General features: G+C 33.3%; 2 long non-coding RNA genes across 3 annotated transcripts in view; one reads left to right on the top strand and one right to left on the bottom strand.

Annotated features, from left to right (window-relative positions):
• The window catches only part of LOC109499450, a 40,495-nt gene that overhangs the window by 3,535 nt on the left and 14,347 nt on the right, over window positions 1-22,613 (top strand). For both annotated transcript variants that reach the window (XR_006597028.1, XR_006597029.1), the window contains exons 2-3: window positions 498-640; window positions 4,771-4,902. This is a non-coding gene — a long non-coding RNA (uncharacterized LOC109499450). The remainder of the gene's footprint in view (window positions 1-497; window positions 641-4,770; window positions 4,903-22,613) is intronic.
• On the bottom strand, window positions 15,759-22,262 carry LOC109499451. Its single transcript, XR_002741521.2, has 2 exons — window positions 22,202-22,262; window positions 15,759-16,141 (listed from the first exon to the last, which is right to left on the bottom strand). It is a non-coding gene; the product is annotated as an uncharacterized LOC109499451 (long non-coding RNA).

The following is a 22,613-nucleotide window of genomic DNA, read 5'->3' as shown; positions in this document are numbered from 1 at the left end:
TTATTTATTTTATTTTATTTTTTAATGTTTATTTATTTTTGAGAGAGAGAGAGAGCAAGCAGAGGAGGGGCAGAGACAGAGGGAGACACAGAATCTGAAGCAGGCACCAGGCCCTGAGCTGTCAGCACAGAGCCTGATGCAGGGCTCTAACCTACGAACTGCAAGATCATGACCTGAGCTGAAGATAGATGCTTAACCAACTGAGCCACCCAGGCACCCCCACCACACTGGTATTTTAAAAATATATTTATGTTAAACCATTTTATTCCGTATTTAACATAAAATAAAGTATAAAATTCCTTCATCACCCTTTCTAATTAATGTCAATAATCCAGTAATCAATATTTCAAAATGCATTTAGTATTTAAGTTTAATACAGTTCTCAATTTGTCTTTTACTGCCACATTATGGGAATTTCCCTGATTTTATGATGCTGTGAAATAAGGGGAATAATTTCCAGCCAAATAAGTAAAACTCATAGGTTTTTATTTTTTCAGATATGAAGCTGATTTATTTCAAAACAAAAGAAGTAACATTAAATTAAAGACTTCTTATAAGTACCCCCGGAGGAAAGGGACTGAGGCACAGTGTCCAGAGCAAGATCAAATCTACAGCCATTAGTTTCCATCCTGGAAACAAGGTATCCTTCCCTCCACCCCCATATAAAGATGCTTCCATTATTGAAAGATTCTCCCTTAGGTCTCAGTTAATAGGGTGACTATAAATGCATGTCATATTTACGTTCTCTCCAGGTTTGAAGAAGTTAGTAACACAGGGTGGTGTGTAAATCTAATCCACCACATATCTGAATATCACTTTAAGACTACATAAGAGAAGACTAAGTACAGGATTTTTTTTTTATTCTGTAGGTTCAGACTGGACTCAGGAGTTCACATAAACCCTAAAAGGATGGATTTGTTCTACTTAGGAATTCTCATGTTCTGAAGAACTGAAGAGTGGGGTCAAATAATCCCCTCTCACTTAAAAGCTATTCAAAGGAAAAAAAAATTGAGGAAAAGGAGAATGGAAAATTATTAATTGAATGAGACATAAATGTTTTTTTTTTTCCTTCTGGAAGATTCAAAAGACTAAATCACAAGTGATATATGAGTAGATAAATAAATTTAGACAGTGGGACAAGGGAGGGATTTTTAAACGTTGATAAATCTGGAATTTTTCCATTTTTGATTTTTTTAGAACTCTAAAATTATAATTGAGCTATCCTTTGTTATTATTCTTATAGGAAAACTTTATTCTTTAAATTCTTTATGAAGAAGAAATGCTTATTCATCTTTAATAGAATTGCTAATGCATAAGAGCTTTGTTAATTTAATACCCACATTAAGACAAAATATAAATTAAGTAAAACTATGCTTATTGGGTTATCTGTAATATAATAATTTAAGATGGCATTATTTGAACTACTAATATAGAATTTCTTTCCAAACCACATTTAAAAAGGTGAATATGCATTTTTTCTCATAGCTTTTTAATCTATATTTATCTATGTTTTGGAGCCTTTGTATATAATCAAATTGATAGGTTCCCAAAATAATAGTGGGATAAGGGATGGGTTCTTCTAAGTTATTCTAGTGCCACGTAATATGAAAATTATTAGATAATTATTAGACAATATGACAATTAGTATTATGGCAAATTAGACATTCGTCATATAATATGTATATGAAAATCTGGAACCAGCCAATAAATACTCTTGTTTCAGAAACCCAGAAAAAGCTAAAAGGAATGGTTTTAGAGAGATCAATGAATACATCAGTTAACTTTATATTGTTAATCTTTAGGGTCTACCATGAAGCACAGGCCACTTTAAAAATAATTGGTCTATATTGAAGGCTACAATGTTATCTTCTTTAGGTATAAATTCATGATATTTTTGTTTCACCAACTAACATTTTTATGTTCTTTTTACAAAAACGTTAAAATACAGCAGAGGGGAATTTTGGCACTGTAAACAATTTTAGGAGATTTGTTTGATTGGTTAATTTGTTCCTCTGTTTATAATATAACCCATTTTGAAAGGACTTAAGACAGCTTCCAAAATAAGTAAAACAGGATTTTTTAAAAAAGATATAAGTATTTTGATGAGGACAAAACAAGACTGGGGGAAATAAGATAAAGCCAGAGATGAAGTAAGCATCTCCAAATGAGGTGCCGCATGCCCTGTAGAGTTCTAAATATGGCCAAGATATTTGACTATGAAATTGCTGGTAAGCAACAAACAAAAATAAATGCAAAAACAAGAGATAAGTAATATCAATGTATCTAGGACATGAAAGTGTATCCATAGCTGAGGAAAAGCTAAGTATTCGGGCCTGTCAGGAATTTCTTCAGTGCTACTTATTGGGAGAGAGAATGAGGCACAGATCTTTGTCTCCTATATTTTTACTACCTAAAAACAATATAAAACCTATTGATGTCTTTCATACATAGTCTCTCAAAAAAAAAAAAAAAACCACAAAGCAAAACAAAAAAACAGATGTATAATACCAAAGAACATTACAGCAAAGATCATCCAATATGTGGTCAAAACCATGCTGAACAGGTAAACAAGTGACCTAAAATAAAAAATATGTTTTGAGAAATGGATGGAGTATATAATTTCCAGGGCTTTGCCCATGAATATAATTTTGCAGCCTAGGTTTTGTTACAATTAGGTAATTAAGCATTCACAGTCTCAACTAAAACTTGAAAACATTGAGTATTATTAGAATATGCTTGTATACTTAGCATACAAGTAATACATTTTCACTTCACAAAAAACATTATAGACTATAGAAGATAAAATGAATTACTTAAATTATTTTAAAATCACCCATAACTAGAAATAGCCCATTAAATATGTTAGCTATATTTAACATCTGAATATTCATTTGGCAATATATCATGAACCTGATATTATTATTCCTAATAAATTACTTCGTATTGGGCATTCATATTTTTTCACATTTGAGGTACTAAGTAATATTATATAAATTATATTATATATATATAATATATATATTATATTATATATATATTTATATATATATAATATAATATATAAATTATATATATATAATATATATAAATTATTATATAAATGTCTATAATAATACATATTATATATATATAATATATATAAATATATAATATATATATATAAATATATATATGTATAAAATATATATATATAAATATAAATATATATTATATATATTATATAAATTATTATTATAAATGTCTATAATAATACATATTATAATATATATATTATATATATATATAAATTATATATAAATATATATAAATTATATAAAATATATATAATATATAAATATATATATATTAAATAATATATTTTATTATATATAAATATATATAAATTATATATAAATATATATAAATTATATAAATATATATATAATATATAATATATATAAATATATATAAAAATATATTTTTATATATATTTATATTTATATTTATATATATTTTATATATTTTTTATATATATATATAAAATATATAAAAATTATAAATATATACAAATATATATTTATATATATATAATAATATATATATTTTTATATATTTTTATATATTTATATATATTTATATATATATTTATATATTTATATATTTATATATATACATATTTATATATTTATATTTATATATATATATAAAATATATAAATATATAAATATATATTATATAAATATATATTTATATATATTTATATATATTTTTTATATATATTATATATATTTATATATATATTTATATATATATTTATATATTATAGTTATATATATATAATTTATATATTTTATATATAAATATATATAAATTTTATATATAAATATATATAAATTATATAAATATATATATTAAATATATAAATATATAAATATATATATTAATATATAATAAATATATATAAATTATTATATAAATGTCTATAATAATACATATATATATAAAATATATATAAAATATATAATATATATATAAATATATATGTATAAATATATATATATAAATATAAATATATATATATTATATATATTATATAAATTATTATATAAATGGTCTATAATAAATACATATTATAATATATTGTAATATATTGTATATTGTAATATATTGTAATATAAAAAATATATTGTAATATATTATTAAATAAATTGTATATATTATTAAATAATACATTATTTAATATATATATTAATAATAATATATAATATATAAATAAGAAATATATAATATATAATAATGTGTAATTATATATATAGTATGGTATTATTATAAGTAATAAAATAATATATTAAATATATTATTAAATATTTAATATATAAAATTATATAAAAGTCTGTATGTTGACTTTTTGTTAAGAGGGAGATAATTTATGACTTTGAAGAAGGTTAGAAGACATAAACCAATAATCAAACAACTAGAGATTGAGTTTACTATCTTTGAAGAAGATTGAGCCTAACCAAGGCACATATCTTGGTTATGGTTTATGCTAAGCCCTCCATGACAAATTAATTGCAAAAATGTATCCCTATGTAACTAAATCAATTCACTCCCACTTAAAGAAGTTTTGGTTAGAAGCCTAATTATTGAAGGACATTTGCAAAAGCAGGTAATTTGAGTTGTAGCATCATTCCTGTTAGGTCACGGGGACAGTAGTTAATAGCAGGACCAAATTTTCTGCTAAGGGTGCTTCTTCAGACTAATAAAGCCATGCATTCTTTTGTCTCTCTCTAGGAAAAGAGAAATAACTAAGATATATATTGTATATTTTCTGAAACAACCACTATATACAATTAATCTTCATAAGATCACTCAAAATGAAGCTTCTATTATGGTCCCTGCATCTTGTGTGTTGCTTTTACAAAGGTAAGTAAATAGACTTCTAAAATTATAGCCACAGTATAACCATTGAATAATTGTAGATAGGGAGGGATTCATGTTTAATGACATAAGTTATTATAGTCTTGATAATAGTGCAGCTCAGAGAGACATGTTAATAGGCATGAGTTTTGTTGTAACAAACTTTTCTTTAAAAAAAAAGTTTATATATTTTGAGAGAATGAGAGCACATAGGAGTGGGGGGAGGAGAAAAGAGAGACAGAAGACAGAATCCCAAGCAGGCTCTGCGAAAGTCCAACACACGGGGCTGGATCCAGGAACAGAGAGATCATGACCTGAGCAGAAATCAAGAGTTGGGATGCTTAACTGACTGAGCCAGCCAGGTCCCCGAGTTGTGACAAACTTTTCAAAAGAAATTAAAAAAATAAAATAATAAAGTTGTGTTAACTGAAAATGGCTACCAGCAAGGAGAAGAGGCTAGTACAAAAATGCAGTGGGCTAGAGAAGATAAAGTTACATGGAATCAGAATCCCATGTAGATTATTTTAAGAGTCTATGTCTTCAAATTATGGAAAGCTGGCTTGGGCTTCCTGTGGGAATGATGTTTCATTGCTGAAGGTATTTAGGTAGAGTCATAAGGAATATTTGGTGGAGTATACTTAAATATACTTAATGCTTAAATGGACATAGCAACCTTCAACGTGGCATAAACAAATGAGACTGTGCTGCAAAAAAAAAAATAGCTGTAGGAAAAATTTTAATCCTAGCCAATGAGTGTGCTAAACATCGTCCTTTGTAAAAGGAGAAAATTATGACACCTACCTCATAAAATCGTTTTGGGAATTAAATAATTATCTAAAGTGCTTGGCAGAATACTTAGGATACAATAGGAAACTAAATGCTACTTGATATTGTTAACTATTTTACAATTATTATTGTCATCCTGTGCAAATTTCAAGATATTATCCTATCTCTTAAAATTAATTAAATTCTATTCTTAAAATAGCAAATGATGAGTTTTCCACTATTTTTTATTCTTATCTTGTGCATAATCTGTGGTGAATTTCTAAAATATATTGAAGCTTAATTGAAGAACAACTGAATATATGATCCTGCAACTGTAAAGAAGTGACACATATACACACAAGTGCAAGTGCACACACACACACACACACACACACACACATAATGCAAGCAAAACCTGAGAGGTGAAAGGGAGCAGTAAAACCAGGTATATGAATAACAGCTGAATCATCTTTCAGTTGGTTGGGAAGATTGATGTACACGTAGAAAAATACAAACCAAAATCCATCAGCCAAAGTAAAATTTTGAGGGCACGTACTTAGTTCTAAACCATATGTTGATAACAATAACAAACAATTTATACTAGTGATTCATACTTCAAAAATAAAGAAACTATACTAATAAGACTGTACAAATTCTTCAGTAATATGGAAATCTGGGTGCAGATGTTGTCAAATAACCATAGGGAATTAATTTTTCCTTTGTTTTAGAAGTGCTTCTTCCATGTTCAACGAGGTAAAACTTTTTTCATTTTGCATATGAATGTGCTTGTTTTTACACAAGTGTAAAAACAAGTGTATCTTACATTTTAAAAGTCTTGGATTTCTTTACAATGCAATTTTTATGACTACTGTTGCTGTTAAATTTGATTGAAAAATGTTTATGGAGTACAAATATATTTGTGTTTAACGTATTTCCATGGGGTCTTTATTTCTTTTCAATGAGCAGAAGTATTAAGTAAGGGCACTCCCTCTGCAGAGTGATAAATATTTTCTTTATGCCCAATAAAAATTTATGACAAGGTACTAAATTTATTTGAACAAATTAAGGAATGAATCCAGAAAGATTTTGCCTGTATGAAAGATTACAGTAGAAGATAGCATGATCTAGGAATTACTAATAGGAAGAATGTGTCCCAAAGAGCTAGATGATTTCTGTGCAGAAAATACCCACAAATTACCCTATGTATGAGGCACAGCATTCATCGATTGACTAGTATATGACTTTTTGTAAGTTGTCATTTTTGCTCAAGTGCTAACAGGAGTTGTGCTAAGAAAAAACTATACTTGTACCATCTACAAGTATGCAGTAGAGAAGCATGACAATCCAGCAAAGGAAAGCCAAGAGATACGTCTGGATGTGCACACTTTTGACCTAATACCATGAGCTATATGGCAAAGGAATCGTTAAAATTGAGAACAGTAGGAGGTGTTACTTTGAATTTCTTATAAGAATTGATATTTTAATTATAAGAGAGTCTAGGACTGTGTGGTCACAAATACAACTCACTGACATTTGTCTGTGTGTGAACACTCTGGAACATGTATCACTTGTGCATCACGCATCATACCTTAAAATGAAAATATGATGCATAAGCAAACATTTTTAACTCAGTAATTCAAGAAACAAACCTAAAAATTGGAAAGAAATATCATATACGATATTAAATTCTTTTTCGTCAATTTTTTTATTGGAGTATAGTTGGCACACAATGTTACATTAGTTTGGGGTATACATACACAGTGAGTCAACTTCTCTGTATGCTATGCTGTGCTCACTGCAGTGTTAGCCACCATCTGTCATCAAACAGTGCTACGTAACACCATTCCCCATGTTCCCAATGCTGTGCCATTGATTCCCATGACTTACTCATTTCATAAGTCTCTCTCTTCTCTCTCCCATTCACCCATTTTTTTTTATTTTAATTTTTTTACTGTTATGAGAGACAGAGATACAGAGCATGAGCAAGAGGAGGGGCAAAATGAGACCAGACACACAGAACCTAAAACAGGCTCCAGGCTCTGAGCTGTCAGCACAGAGCCCCATGAGGAGCTCAAACCCATGAGCAGCCAGATCATGACCTGAGTCAAAGGCAAGGCTTAACTGACTGACCCACCCAGGCGCCTCTCCCATTCACCCATTTACCCATCCCTTCTACCCTTCCCTCTGGCAAGAATCAACTGTTGTTCTCTGTATTTATAGATCTGACTTTACTTTTTATTCATGTGTTTTGTTTTTATACAATATTAAATTTTAATGAGGAAGCTGGACTAGCTGGGAGGCCTAGAAATCATCTCTGAACAAAGAAACCTTGTTTGTTCTTTCCAGTACCTAGGAACCCAATGTCTAGCACTCAGAGAGCACATAGTAGGCACTCATTTTATACTTTTAAAAAATAAATCCTTGAATATCCATTCTACAAAAAGCTTAAATATATCCCAAAGCTGCTGAGGGAAAACATCTGTGAATTTCTGAGAATTTATATTGCAAAGCCTAGTTTAGTCACAGGGGATTTTGTGATAAAACAAAATAATGTTCTAATGTAAATAACTGGTATATACAAGCAACTAGTCACAAAATTGAAGCCAAAATATTTGGTGCCCTATGTATGAAGGTTTATAAATAAATATGTATGAGAAATTTAATGATTGTGTGAAAACATTGGCACTAATAGAACATTAATATTGGCTATTCAGTATCTAGTTTTTAAGAAGTATTTAGAATAACAGAAGAGTCTACATAGTCCGGGAAAACAAGGCAAATAAACTGCACCACTTAAGAAAGAAAATCCCAAGTTACTTGGAGAGTTTTGTCAGTTATGATCACTGAATATAGGTAGAGATCTAAAGAACAATATTTTTCAGGGGCATGAAGTTTAAAATAAAACACTATTTTCTTTGTTGTTTCAGAAATTTCTCACATCTGGTGAAAGGGTAAAAAATATATTCATATTTGCTTGTATTACAAGATATTAAAATGCATTCTCTCTTATTTTCTTTTTAAAATAGTATTTTCTAATGATGTTAAATATAGTAAAACTTTGGATTGCGAGTAATTTGTTCTGCGAGTGTTCCGCAAGATGAGCAAACATTTCTAATAAATTTTAAACTTAACAAACGAGAGGAAGTCTTGCAATACGAATAGTATGTGATGCTGAACGTTACAAGATCACAATGATTCTTGAAATTCTCTTTGATATATAAAGTGCTTTGGATTACTAGCTTGTTCTGGAACGAATTATGCTCTGAAACCAAGGTTTTACTGTAATTCGGTATTATGTTTTTCCTTGACAGGCTTGGAAAGTAATTTAGAAACATGTTCTCTTTTCTTGCTATGATGGGCTCATTTAAAATGCATATATAAATAATAGGCACCTGTATGTTTATACATCCTGTAATTTTCTTATTCATACATGATATCTTGCCCAGTTACACTCCCCGCACTTAAGATTAAATGCTTTAAACTGAAAATTAGTTGTATAAAGTTATATATAATAGAAAAGTACTGATGATAAAGAAGGCAGTATTTTCTAACAAATATGAAATTGGATCTAGTTCATAAATGGTGTCTGCTGTTGACTAGTTAACTTGGTATACATGTAAATGAAATAAGTTCATCAACTGGTAAGCATTAACATAAACACATTAAGAATATTATATATATAGTTTATTATATTTTAAAATATTTTTGTTATACACATTTAAATTCCTTAATTGTAATTGAACTATGCAATGTATCAAAGAATCTAGGAACTTGATATATAAACCAATATGTGTCAAAATTGCTCATGGAAACTGACAAATTTATGATAGGAAATAAAATGTCATGTAGATGAGACCAAGACATGTCTTAACTTTTTGTAAATTTCTACGTAATTTTGTGACCTTGCAGCGCCCCGATAATCCTACATACATGTAATAGACAAATCTGGATAGCAACTGGAGGAAAATGTGTCAACACTTATACTGAAAGAAATCATGTGAAATTTAACAGTAAATACATCAGCAACATTAATAATCTCATTTAAAACACAAACACCACAGGGAAAACTAAATATGAAAGCCAGCAGTATATGTTGCAAAATGATCACCACATTGAGTTAACATCCATTACTACATAGTTACAACTTTTTCCTTGTAGTGAAAGCTTTTGTTATTTATTTATTTTGTGTGTGTGTGACAAATACTTTTAAGCTCTACTGTCCTAACAGTTTTCAAATATACAACAGTATTAACTATAGTCAATTATATCTCAATTAAAAAAAAAAGCCAGTAGTCACTCATCCACATCCAGTTTGCTTTCCTTCTTAACAGTTTGAGTTATTAGGCTTTGATGAATGGAATTGGATGCTGCTGGATGGGAAGGAGATCAAAAGGGCACCTGGAAGAGGTATAACAAAGTGAATGCTTCGGTGGGGCACTTCGGGATTCTCAGGCGCGGGCAATGAGATCAGTGCGCTGGGCGGAGGGTACAGAGAAGGAGGCCTGGAAATACCAATCTTATACTGCACACACTCTCTCCTTCTCTTTTTGTCCTGGCCTAAGCTGGCATATTGTGCAGTTTAAAACACTCTGATTTGCCTAAACACAAAATATTTCTCCCTAAATTGAGATTTATTCAGTTTTCTCAAGAAATTATTAGTCTCCTAATTCAAAAATTACAGAAGCATATTAGCCTTGAGAAAGAGATTCCATTGGAATTGTTACAAAAATAATCTTCACTCATCATATATCATTACAGTCATAACGTAAGTAATATATAGATAGGATAGATAAAAACAATAAACTTTAACTGACTTCTTTGCTTCTCCTTTAGGATTATGGTGGCAATCATTACCCACTTAACCCATCTCTGAATATTCCTTATCCCATGTCAGACAGGGATTTTGCTCCTCCTTTTCGTCCTTCAGAGAATAAAATCCCCCCTTACCCTGGGAATCCTGACCCTGATACAGGGATGCCCTCATTTCCCTGGATTCTCACCTCTCCTGGAGACCCCTTCCACCACATTCCTAGTTTTCCTGCCACTGCTTGGTGGATCCCCTCTCCTCCTCCTAGGGAATCTCCCCACTTTGTCCCTAACTCACATAAACCCGAAGGACTTTTCTTCTCACTCAATGCTCCCCTGCCTACTGCTGCCAAACCTTATGTAGCTATACCTCAAGTATCCACACGTACGACACCACCTCCAAACCCAGAACCTGTTGCAGTTGACCCTGGGGCGATTGAGCCTGACGATGCCGAACCTGTTGCCCCAGAACCTGAGCCTTCCACTTTTGACTAGGTGGGTTGCCTAAATCTTAACTCCTGTGATGCACGGAATTTGAAGGAGAGAGAAAGAAACTGAATCTCTCCATAAGCAAACAAATATCAGCTTAAACATTTTGAACAGCTTTATTAAGATACAGTTAGCATACAGCACACTATAGGTACTGAAAAGGTACACTTTGATAAGTTTTCACATATGTACATATCAATAGAAAAAAAATCCCACCCTCCCCTTTCTCTTATCCCAACCTCTTTTCTGTCACCACAGGTTGGTTTGCATTTTCTAGAACTGCACGGAAGTAGGACAAGACTGTAAATACTCTTGTGTCTGGCTTCTTTCACTCAGCGTAATTATTTTGAAATTAGGGGAAACCATTGGTCTTCACATATACACATATTCAAGGGCTTTATTTTAAGATGGCATTAGGTTACAAGCCTTATTAAGCAGGAACAAAGGAACATTCTTATCTAAGGCTAATTTTTCCCATTATGGGGATCAAACCGTTCTGAGTACTCAAGCTTACTCCCTGTGAATTTTGAGATTTTTTTTTCACTCTTATGAGATCAAAAACTTTCCCCTGCCCTATGTGAACACCAGATATTGTTCCATTTTGTCTTTCAGGTGGTTCTTTACCTGGCCTCAGGTGGTATATCCATATGAATAATCTATACTTAGTCGAAAATATGAGGATAACCTCTTTAGATCTTTGTATGTATATCTTTCTCCCTCTCTTTCTGCTCCGATGCTCTGCCCTGTGAATTTCAGGTACCTTGTCTTCCTGGGCTCCTATCTCCATCTCCCTTAATGAGGGCCTGGAAACTCCCCAAGCAGTAAGCTAGGACTATCGTAGGGTTCACTTCATTTGTTTCCCGTCTCTTAGGGATCGCTGTCTTTCCTAGCTTAATGTTCAGATCTCGAGAAACTGTTGTTTCTCATATACGTGGTACATTTTTAAAAATTTGCTTCAAGTAAGGGTGTAAATCCAATTCCTGTTACTCATCTTGACCTAAAGTATAGTTCTCTAGACTTTTTTAAGACAATCAGTCTTTAAAAAATCTTTAGGAAGCACCTATTCCCTAAGTTTTAGTATATGTGGTCCAAGCAACTGGGCTATTTTATAAAAGGGAAAGTGGGATTCCAAACTACGTAGAAGATACTCTAAATTCTGGGCACAGGCAGAAAAGAAATGGGAGCTTAAATCCACCAGCGAATAATTTCTTCAGTACATTGCCACTAATGGAATACTCTTAGCATCTGCTTCCTACAAAGAGGTACAAATTCTCTTCCTGTTCCTTTGTTTTTGATAAAGATCAGGATCAAGTTAAAAGCTGGTTTGACATGGCACCAGAGGAGTATAAAGAGCTAGGCTTATTCTACAATGCTCCACACATTAACATAGTCATTCAGTGGGTTGCTTTGACCTAAAGCACTTTCCATTTACAAGCATAGGCTTGTGGCCCACATGGGGGTAGAGGGGAAATGTTGGAGCGTATGGATAAAAAGAAACAGGACATATGATAAAAATGGGCCTTGAAAACACTGCCAAATACTTGGACTTTATCCTGTAGTCATAGCAATTTATCAAGGAGCTTCACTGAGAAGAATGCTTTGAACAACTCTCTGTTTTCAAAAACTAAATATGATGGCAATATAGAGTATTCTAAATACGAGTTATAAAGAGATCACCAGGATACAATTTCTTAGAGAATAAAGATTATTCAGAAAATGTAGGCCCAGTATTATGAAATAAAGTATATTTAGCATGCATGACATTTATTTTTTAGGTAAAGAAATGAAATTTTCTAGAGAAGAGAGTAACAATCATTTGTTTCTGTAAGTCATATATGATACTGAGATTTAAAATCACACCTTATGGGGCACCTGGGTGGTTCAGTCCATTGAGCATTTGACTTCAGCTCAAGCCATGATCTGACAGTTCATGAGTTCAAGAGTTTGAGCCCCGCATTGGGCTCTCTGCTAGCAGCATGGAGCCCGTTTTGGATCCTGTTTTCCTAGCTCTCTGCCCTTCCCTGCTCACACCTTCTGTTTCAAAAATAAATAAACATTAAAATAAATAAATCACACATTAAATAGACTAAATCTCATCATTTGAAACCACCTGGGAATATATTTTTATGACATGAAACCAAGAAAGTGGAGTGTGGACAGGCATTGATACCCTGTATCTGAAAATCTCTGCAATTATGAACTCATGTCCTGTGTAAGAAGTTCAGGAACTGCATAGATAGATCTTTCTTAAACTGATCCAAATTGATTATGATAAATATTCTAAAATAATAGTGGTCTGTGTAAGGAAGAAACTTCCATAGGAGGCATGGGGGTTGAATTGTGGAGAAGAGGAACCATCGCTAAAGTTGTCACAGATCGTTCTGTATGCTACCCAATCAAGTTCCATCCTTACCCCACACCAAAAGCCACTGTCTCAGAAAACAAACACAAACATTTAGATCTGAAATCTCCCAGTCCCACCCCTTTCCCCCACAAAACTACATCCATCCCCCATTAAACATTGTCCTGGGAAGAAAGGCATTGTTCAAAAAGCTCATTTGGACTCATTCCACCTGAGTTGGTTACTCTTGTTGAACAAAAAACTTGGTTACCCTCATTGCAAGTTCTCTTTCATTCCTTCCCAAATCGGCTTTAATTGTACTGTTATAAAATTGGACAGGAAAATGGCAAGGCTTTGTTTTACTGTCAGTCAAATCAGAATTTCTACTGAAGTGATATCAGCAGTTAAAGTAGAATTGAAAATCAAATGTGATGGCAGTTAATACTGTTGGTGATGCCTCTTAATGACAGCTCTTGCCAAGGAAATTAAAAGACTTCAAATTTTAATACTACTATATTCCTTGGGTTTTTACTTATTTTATTATTATATAAGACAAAGATTATTGTTGATGAACTAGTTCAAGATATTAGACAAATTTAATAATTTCACATTTTCAGTAAGCATTTATGTTTAGTTTCTTACTATATTTACTTAGTTTCTAACTTAGAAAGTATGCTATTTTCTAAAAGTCTCTCAAGGCAGAGAAGGAATTCTATTTCAAATCATTCAGTATCAGAAAATTGTGTTGATCTGAACCCAAGACCTCACACAAAGGAATCCTGTATAATATATACATGCATGCAAATAAAACATAATATTGAATTAAGGGGCTCCTGGGTGGCTCAGTTGGTTAAGTATTTGACCTCGGCCTAGGTCATAATCTTGCCATTCCTGAGTTCAAGCCCTGCATCAGGCTCTGTGCTGACAGCTCAGAGCCTGGAACCTGTTTCAAATTCTGTGTCTTCCTCTACTCTGTCTGCCCCTCCCCTACTCACACTCTGTCTCTCTCTCTCTCTCTCTCTCTCAGAAAAAAATAAACATTAAAATTTTTTTAATAATAAAAAATATTGAATTAAAATTGCATTGTAAAATAAATTGTTATAAGACTGTGATAATATATACAAGAAGATAGAAGAAAAAACTTGATTGTCTTAAATGTGCATTTTAATCATAACATGGATTTGTTTCAACAGAGTCCTTTAACATTAAAATCATAAAAAAACAAAAGCAATTTTGCTGTGTAAGTAATTTTGTAATTTTATTATATAAAATTAATATCTTCTTTTCCTTTTTTTCAGATTCCGTTGCAGAAATCAATGAGATCTACAAATATTTACTTTCTTTTCCAAAGACTTTTATTTAGTATATTAAAAACACCAGTCTCACATACTGATTGGCTTGTGGTATTTTTTCATCAGACTTCATTTATATAGAAATGATGTTTATGATGTACTTTTTCCATCCAAAATTTTAAATGGCTATTTCCTAAATATGTAAATAATTTTTAGAGATTTAAACATATGATGGCAATATGTCTTTCTTTTGAATAAACACTATCTAAAAAAAAACACACACACATACAAATAGAATTTTTTAATTGTTTCCAAATTATTTCTTTTGAAAATGTGACATAAGGCAGTTAAAGGGGAGACAACCATCATTCCATGGCTCTCCCCCATTATCCTTCCCTCCAAATGTTTCATCTACTGTTTAAACAGGAGTGCTGATGCATAGGGACACTTGTACCCCAATGTTTATAGCAGCACTTTCAACAACAGCCAAATTTTGGAAAGAGCCTAAATGTCCATTAAGTGATGAATGAATAAAGAAGATGAGGTTTAATACACAATGGAATACTACTTGGCAATGAGAAAAAATGAAATCTGGCCATTTGTAGCAACGTGGATGGAACTGAAGAGTATTATGCTAAGTGAAATAAGTCAGGCAGAGAAAGACAGATACCATATGTTTTCACTCATATGTGGATCCTGAAAAACTCAACAGAAGACCAGGGGGGAGGGGAAGGGGAAAAAAAAGTTACAGAGAGGGAAGGAGACAAACCATAAGAGACTCTTAAATACTGAGAACAAACTGAGGGTTGATGAGGGGTGGGGGAGAGGGGAAAGTGGGTGATGGGCATTGAGGAAGGCACCTGTTGGGATGAGCACTGGGTATTGTATGGAAACCAATTTGACAATAAATTATATATATATATATATATATATATATATATATATAACACATGTATTTAATATCAATTTACATAATGCTTGCCAGTGCTAGGCGCTGTTCTAAGCTCCTAACAAATATTAACTTAAGCTTGTATAATAACCATGAAGTAGATATTATTATCATTCCCATCTTAAACATTAGGAAAATGAGTCACAGAGAAGATAAATGATTTACCAAAGATTACTCATTTAGAAAAGTATCAGCAGGAGGATGAGAAAGCATACCAAAGTACATGGAATTAGAACTTTATTAGAAATTAGAAGACACACAAACTGGCATGAAGTTAAACATGATGGCTATCTTCATTTTTTTGTTGCAACAAATTCTCAATAAGTTGGAGGTATAAGCCAACAAAAATTCATTCTCTTACAGTTCTGGAGGTCGAAAATCAGCTTTACTGGGCTGAAATTAATGTATTGGCAGGGCCATGAACCCCTCGATAGGCTTTTGGAGAGCTCTGGCTCTTCCAGCTTCTTCCTGTGGCTGCTAGCGTTCTTTAACTTGCCTCTGCATCATTCCAGTCTTCAAGGAATGCACCATCAAACCTCTGTCTGTTCTGTGCTTCCCAAGGTTTTCCCTCCTGGGTGTGTTCAAATCTTCCTCTGCCTCCCTCTATAAGAATACATTCTGATTACATTTAGGACCCACTCAGATAATCCAGTACAATCTCTCCATTTCAAAATTTAAATTCACAATTCCATTTAATCACATCTCTCAAAGACCTATGTATTGCCAAATAAGGTAACATTCACGGATTCCAGGGATTAGAACAAAGTTGGAGCCATTTCACACCCTACCACAGTGACAACAGATAGAATTCAAGCTGAAATTAGGTATTGGGCTGATAAAAGAGTAACTCAGACATGAGAAGATGGACTGTATTTGTTTGGGCAATGAACAAATGCTTTGGCAAACTCACAGTGTCATATCTACAAATACGCGAATCCCCATAAATCAGTTCCTAGTGAAGTCTATTTGAACCTGATAATCAGGGGAAAAGAAAATGTAAACGACTGAGAGCCTGCAAATAGAGTTGATCCTAGATGAGGTAGGAAGAAAAAAAACTTAATTAAGAAATCAGTTAACATTTTTAAGGCTCCCCCGGGACTGCATACAATAGTAGAAGAATTGAGGGCACAGGGAGGCTGGAGTCATACACTACTTCTGGTGGAAAAGTGTGCCAGAAGTGAGGTTCCTGCTGTTCATATGGTGACATGGGTTTCTAGTGACCCGGAAAATTCAGAGGCTGAGAAAAAGATTTTGAATTTTGATTCTTTGGGGCCCAAAAGGGCACAAACTTTGACATCTCTTTAATTTGATTCATCGTAGGATTGTGTATTTAGTAACACAAAAGGAGCAACAAACATGTGATTAAGATCTTTAGGGGGCACCTGGGTGGCTGGGATGCTTGATTAAGCATCGGACTCCTGACTTTGGCTCAGGTTATGATCCCACAATTTGTGAGTTTGAGCCCTGCATTGGGCTCTGCGCTGAGCTTGGAGACTGCTTGGGATTCTCTCTCTGTCCCTCCCCGACTTGTGCTCTCTCTTGCCCTCTCTCTCTCTCCCTTTCAAAGTTAGTAAATAAAATTTAAATAAAAAGATGGAGGGAGGAACGCTAAAAGGACAAAGGAAACCTTGGATAAAAGTTAAATAACATCAATGTCCCAACATGCAAAAATACTCAAAAATTTTGAAATCTCAATGCCACTGTATATACATGGGTAAAATTTCCCCCAATGAAATAGATGAAGCTACAAGTGACAATCATCTGAGAAACTCCTGATGACAGCACTTACATAGTTATAAATTAAAATAACTGGCACAAACTAGCTACTAGCCTACAGAATAGTGGTAACATTAATCTTTTCAGTTTTTTCATTATCTCTCTATCCTCCGACATACTAAGTTTTGACAAGCAAAAGCAATACGACAGAGCTCAACACTACACTCACTTCTGGGAACTCTCTTGGAAACCTGTAAGAATGAGAATTTATGGCCTTGATTGCTGTTGCTGAGTACAAGATCTAACTCCATCCAGCAGGGCTAATGCAATGCTCAGACTCACTGCAATAAAAAAATGAGGGAGTCTTTTTTTTTAATTTTAAAGATAACTTTATAAGGAGAAAGAAATTTAATTTTTTGAGAGGTTAATAACTTGAAGGAATTTGTATTACTTAATTTCAGTGCATTTAAAAAAATTTTTTAATGTTTATTCATTTTTGAGAGACAGAACAGACCAGGAGCAGGGGCGGGGCAGAGAGAGAGGGAAAGCCGAAGCAGGTGTCAGGCTCTGAGCTGTCAGCACATAGCCCTAAGCAGGGCTTGAACTCACTGTCTGGAGATCATGACCTGAACTGAAGTTGGACACTCAACGGACTGAGCCACTCAGGCGCCCCAATGTGCAATTTTTTTTTAAATCACTGATCGTAAGTCAACCTTAACTAGGTAGGCTTGAGAAACATTCAGTTTGACTTATTCCTGAGCCTTCTAGGAGTAAAAACTGAACTGCTCACCTTTCGTGTTCTAAAGACATGGCAAACAGTCTCTTTTGCTATCCTTTCCATGTCAGGAAACTGCCACACAATTCTTGGAGCCTCCTCTACCCATCCCTTTCACTCATAAACCACATCTAGGCTGTCTGTACATACTGTCAGTTCTACCTTTGGGATCCGTGCACAACAGAACACATTCTCACCATTTCCACTGCTACCATCTGTCCAAAGCCATCATCATTTCTTACCTGAATTACTGCAACAGTTTCCTAACTGCTGCCCCTGCAGACACCTTTGCCCGTCCATCCTCTCTTTCAACCCGAGGTTAGATCGTGTCACTCCCCTAACTAAAGAGTTGCATGACTCCCAGTATCAGAATAATTCCTAATCCTTATCCGCAATAACAGGACTTCTCACTACCTTTATGATTTTATATATTTGTTTACCTTACGTCTTCTCTCCAGCAATAGTTAAACTGATTCCTATAAAATAGAACCCCAAATCTCAGCAGTTTCGCCTAATAATTTTTTCTCAATTATACCACAGTCCATTGGAAGTTGGATGGTTCTGGTAGGGGCTTTTCCTTCAAATAGTGAATCAAAAAATCGGTGTTCCTTTCACTGTATGTCATTATCTCAAAATATGCTGCTTCCATGGAAGCTGATAGGGGAAGGAAGTGAAAGATTTCAAGAAGTTTTGTGGCCAGGACTGAAAAAGGAACTACACTTCTGCCCATCTTCGATTATTTATTAGGCAGTCACATGTTCCCAATGTAATAATAATGATGATTAAGAAAAACTAGATTGGTAAATATAGAACCTGTATCTGCACACCTCCCCTCACTAAATAAAAAGCATCCATTTTACTCTTCCTCCCAAGCATAAAGCACTGTGACTTTCTTGCCAAGTAAGACAAAATTCAGGATTCCAACTCTCTACCAAAATTCAGGACTCCTCCTGCTCCTGAAAAGTGAACCGAAAAGACAGGTTATCTGCCCCACAAACATACCCAATAAACAGTGATAAAACTGAGATGGGCATTAAAAAAAAACAAACAAAAAAAATACCAAAAAAAACACCTCCATTTGGATATAATGATCACTGTCCATAACAATAGTAAAATCTCACTCAGCAGAAATTATAAAGACTTGAGATGAGGAAAGTTCCCCGATTTTTCTTTCACTCTGGAAATAAATACTAGATCCATTGTTCTCTTCAGTCACACTTAAAGTGGATTTTCCATCCTTGGTGGCTTTCAATGCCTGTATTCTGCTGTGGAATTTATTTTAGATCTCAAATAGCCAAATGATTTTTTTTTTTTTTAGTCTGAGCTCAAGATTTCTTTGACAATCCAGTTCAATAAAAAGTCTTGTAGGAATATGATCTATTTGCCTCTAGTCAATTATACATACCAGTGACTATATTGAATGCCCTTTTCTTCCTTTTTTTTTTTTTTGAATGCCCTTTTCTAAATTAATTTTGTTACCCTCTGCTTCTCTCTCTTAATTTGCTGGTGACTTCAATAAAGTCTTGAAGGAAAATATGTGGAAATATGACACCATTAATCTGACTTTTTTTCCTGAATTACTTTAAAACATTTGTTTGCGGGCATGTAGGTGGCTCAGTCGGTTAAGTGTCCAACTCTGGATTTCAGTTCAGGTCATAATCTCCCGATTTGTCAGATCAAAACCCTCCTCAGGCTCTGCTCTGACAGCCCACTTGGAATTCTCTCTCTACCCCACTCACATGCTTGCTCACTCTCTCTCTCTCAAAATAAATAAATAAACATTTTTTTAATGAGGACATTTTTTAATAATCCCTTCAGTTGAAAGGGAGAGTGTCCATATACTTGCTTTACAATGTCTATATCTTTTTTGTATCTCTTACAGTATTTTTGCAATAACTTCATAGTTTCATTTGAGGCTAAGTAATCATTTTTATAGGTGAATATACTTCCTTATCCAGATTTGAATAAAGATGACCTGAAAAGATATCCCATCATTGAGGAACAGAGGAGTGGTAAAGTTCAGCCCTTTGTAATTACTGGTATATTTCTAAGCAAGATGTACCATTGATCCATTAGCCAGTTACAAAAATAGGTAGATTAATATTTCAATTAAAAAAAAACATCAAAACACACAGGTAGGATTTAGCATTCATGTTACCACTTTGCACCCTCTGATTTAAATTTCAGGGCATAAATAGGAGGAATTTATAGATTATGTTGTCTTACAAAGAGCTCAATCAAAAGTAAAGGACTCTAATTAAGAAGCAAATGGGGGTGCCAGGCTGGCTCAGTCAATAGAGCAGGTGACTTTTGATCTTGGGGTCATGATTTTGAGCCCCATACTGGGCATAGAGATTACTTTAAAAAGAAAAAAGAAGCAAATGGACTAGAATGAGCCTATTTCAGAGTGCCAAATAAATGCAATTGAATGCTCTGTGGGAAAAAAGTAAAAGGACTCTACTGTCTGAATTTAAAGTTTTTAAGGTGTATGAAGATAGCATTAATACTACATTAGTTATAATCTTTACAGTAACTATAATACATCAGCTTTAATAAAATGATTTTCTTGAGATTTAAAAAATGTTGCTGCAAATGTGGCATTAGAAAAAATAAAACTAAAAGTTATATTTAAACATAATAATATTAAAACGTTGCCTTTTCACTGAAGGGAAGATAGTTGCCTTGAACATTTCCCCACCAAGGAAAAAGAAAAAAGTGGTATTCTTCACTTAGTTATTTTAATATTTTTCTTTTTAGAATATTTGTCATTGGAATATAGTTATTTTATTTTTTTAATGTTTATTTATTTTTGAGAGAGACATAGAGTGTGAACAGGGGAAGGGCAGAAAGGGAAGGAGACACATTATCAGAAGCAGGCTCCAGGCTCTGAGCTGTCAGCACAGAGCCTGACCTGGGACTTGAACCCATGAACTGTGAGATCATGACTGGAGCAGAAGTCGGATATTTAGCCCATTGAGCCACCCAGGTGTCCCGAATACATAGTTATTTTATATTGAAAATGGTTACAGAAGAAATTGTTAGCAAAATACACTTGTCTGGGTCTCATAATTAATTACATTGTGTAGTCATTAAAAAAGATTATCTCGGGACACCTGGGTGGCTCAGTCAGTTAAATGAACAACTCTTGATGTAAACTCAGGTTGTGATCTCAGGATCGTGATGTCGAGCCCCTACCTGGGATCCACTCTGGGCATGGAACCTGCTTAAGATTCTCTCTCTCCCTTTCCCTATGCTTCTCCCCTTACTCCCCTCACACTCTCTCAAAAAAAAAAAAAAAAAAGATAATGCATTGTGATGCTGATAGAAAATAGTATTTTCTCTGATAATTTTTAATTTCTATTTTGGATTAAGATTTTGACTACGCACACACATATGTAAATATAATACACACATGGATGAGCACACCCTATTGTATTTTATTGAATACTCCACTTTTTAGCTGATAGCAGACATAATTAACACAATGTTTTTAGATGCCTGCAAAGGCCTTGAATAAGGATCATCAAGTTGATAGGATCATATAGGAAATACAGTCCATGTTTTACTCAGATATAATGCATTATATCTTTGATCTAGCATGACAACAATCAATTAAAGTGAAAGTATTGATCCATTGGTCAACGTGGATAAGTCTCAACAACATTAAGATTGGGGGGAAAAAGCAAGTTGCAGAAAGACACATACAATTGCATGTCTTGTTTATGTAAAATTTTAAACCCTCACAAACCCCCCTTTAAGTGCCATATACATGCACGGTAAATGGTCCCCTTAAGTGCCATACATATACACACATGCTAAAATGCTACAAACAAGCCAGGGGGGCATCTACACAGACTTCATAATGGTTGACATCTGGGATGAGGCAAAGGACAATCAAATTTCCAGGGGAAACTTCAGCAGGGCCGACAACATGTGTTTCTTTCACCACGAACTATAAGGTTCAATGTGGTAAGTTGTTTACATTTGTACAATATAAGTGCTGAGAAAATGGATTTTTTAGAAATTCCTTTCAAATATTCAGGTCAAAGCAATGCACGTTTCATTACTGAATTTATAACTTAAGACACGGTCTCACCATACACAAATTGCCTCCTTAGACATTTTTGAAAAAACAGTTGTAAAGGTCTCACTCATATTCTTCTTTTACTTACTGTTCTTTGCATGAGCACACTCAAAATACTAATCAAGACCAGGAATTTCATTGTAGATTTCTGTGGGGGAAAAACATTAACGTATGTGCTTCAATAAAGTGGAAATTTATACTGGCAGCAAATCATCTGATTACAAGGAACACAAAAGGGAGAGTTAAAATAAGAAAGGAAAATGAAATGGTCTCATGTGTACACAATGTTTTACCTAGACTTCCTTATTTCCCAAAGCACTTCACTTACAAGCTTTTTAGATGAAAGCAAATTAAGTAATGGATAAGGTCATGTCACTAGAAAATGATTTTCTCAACCTAAACTCTACCTCTTTAGAACTGTCATTGCTTGGGGGTACCTGGGCAGCTCAGTGGGTTAAGCATTCCAGTTCAGCTCAGGTCATGATCTTGCAGTTCAAGAA

Source organism: Felis catus, chromosome B1 (assembly GCF_018350175.1).
Source record: "Felis catus isolate Fca126 chromosome B1, F.catus_Fca126_mat1.0, whole genome shotgun sequence".
Classification (NCBI taxonomy): domain Eukaryota; kingdom Metazoa; phylum Chordata; class Mammalia; order Carnivora; family Felidae; genus Felis; species Felis catus.
The sequence above is the reverse complement of the archived record's forward strand: the minus strand, read 5'-3'. Positions and strand labels throughout refer to the sequence as shown.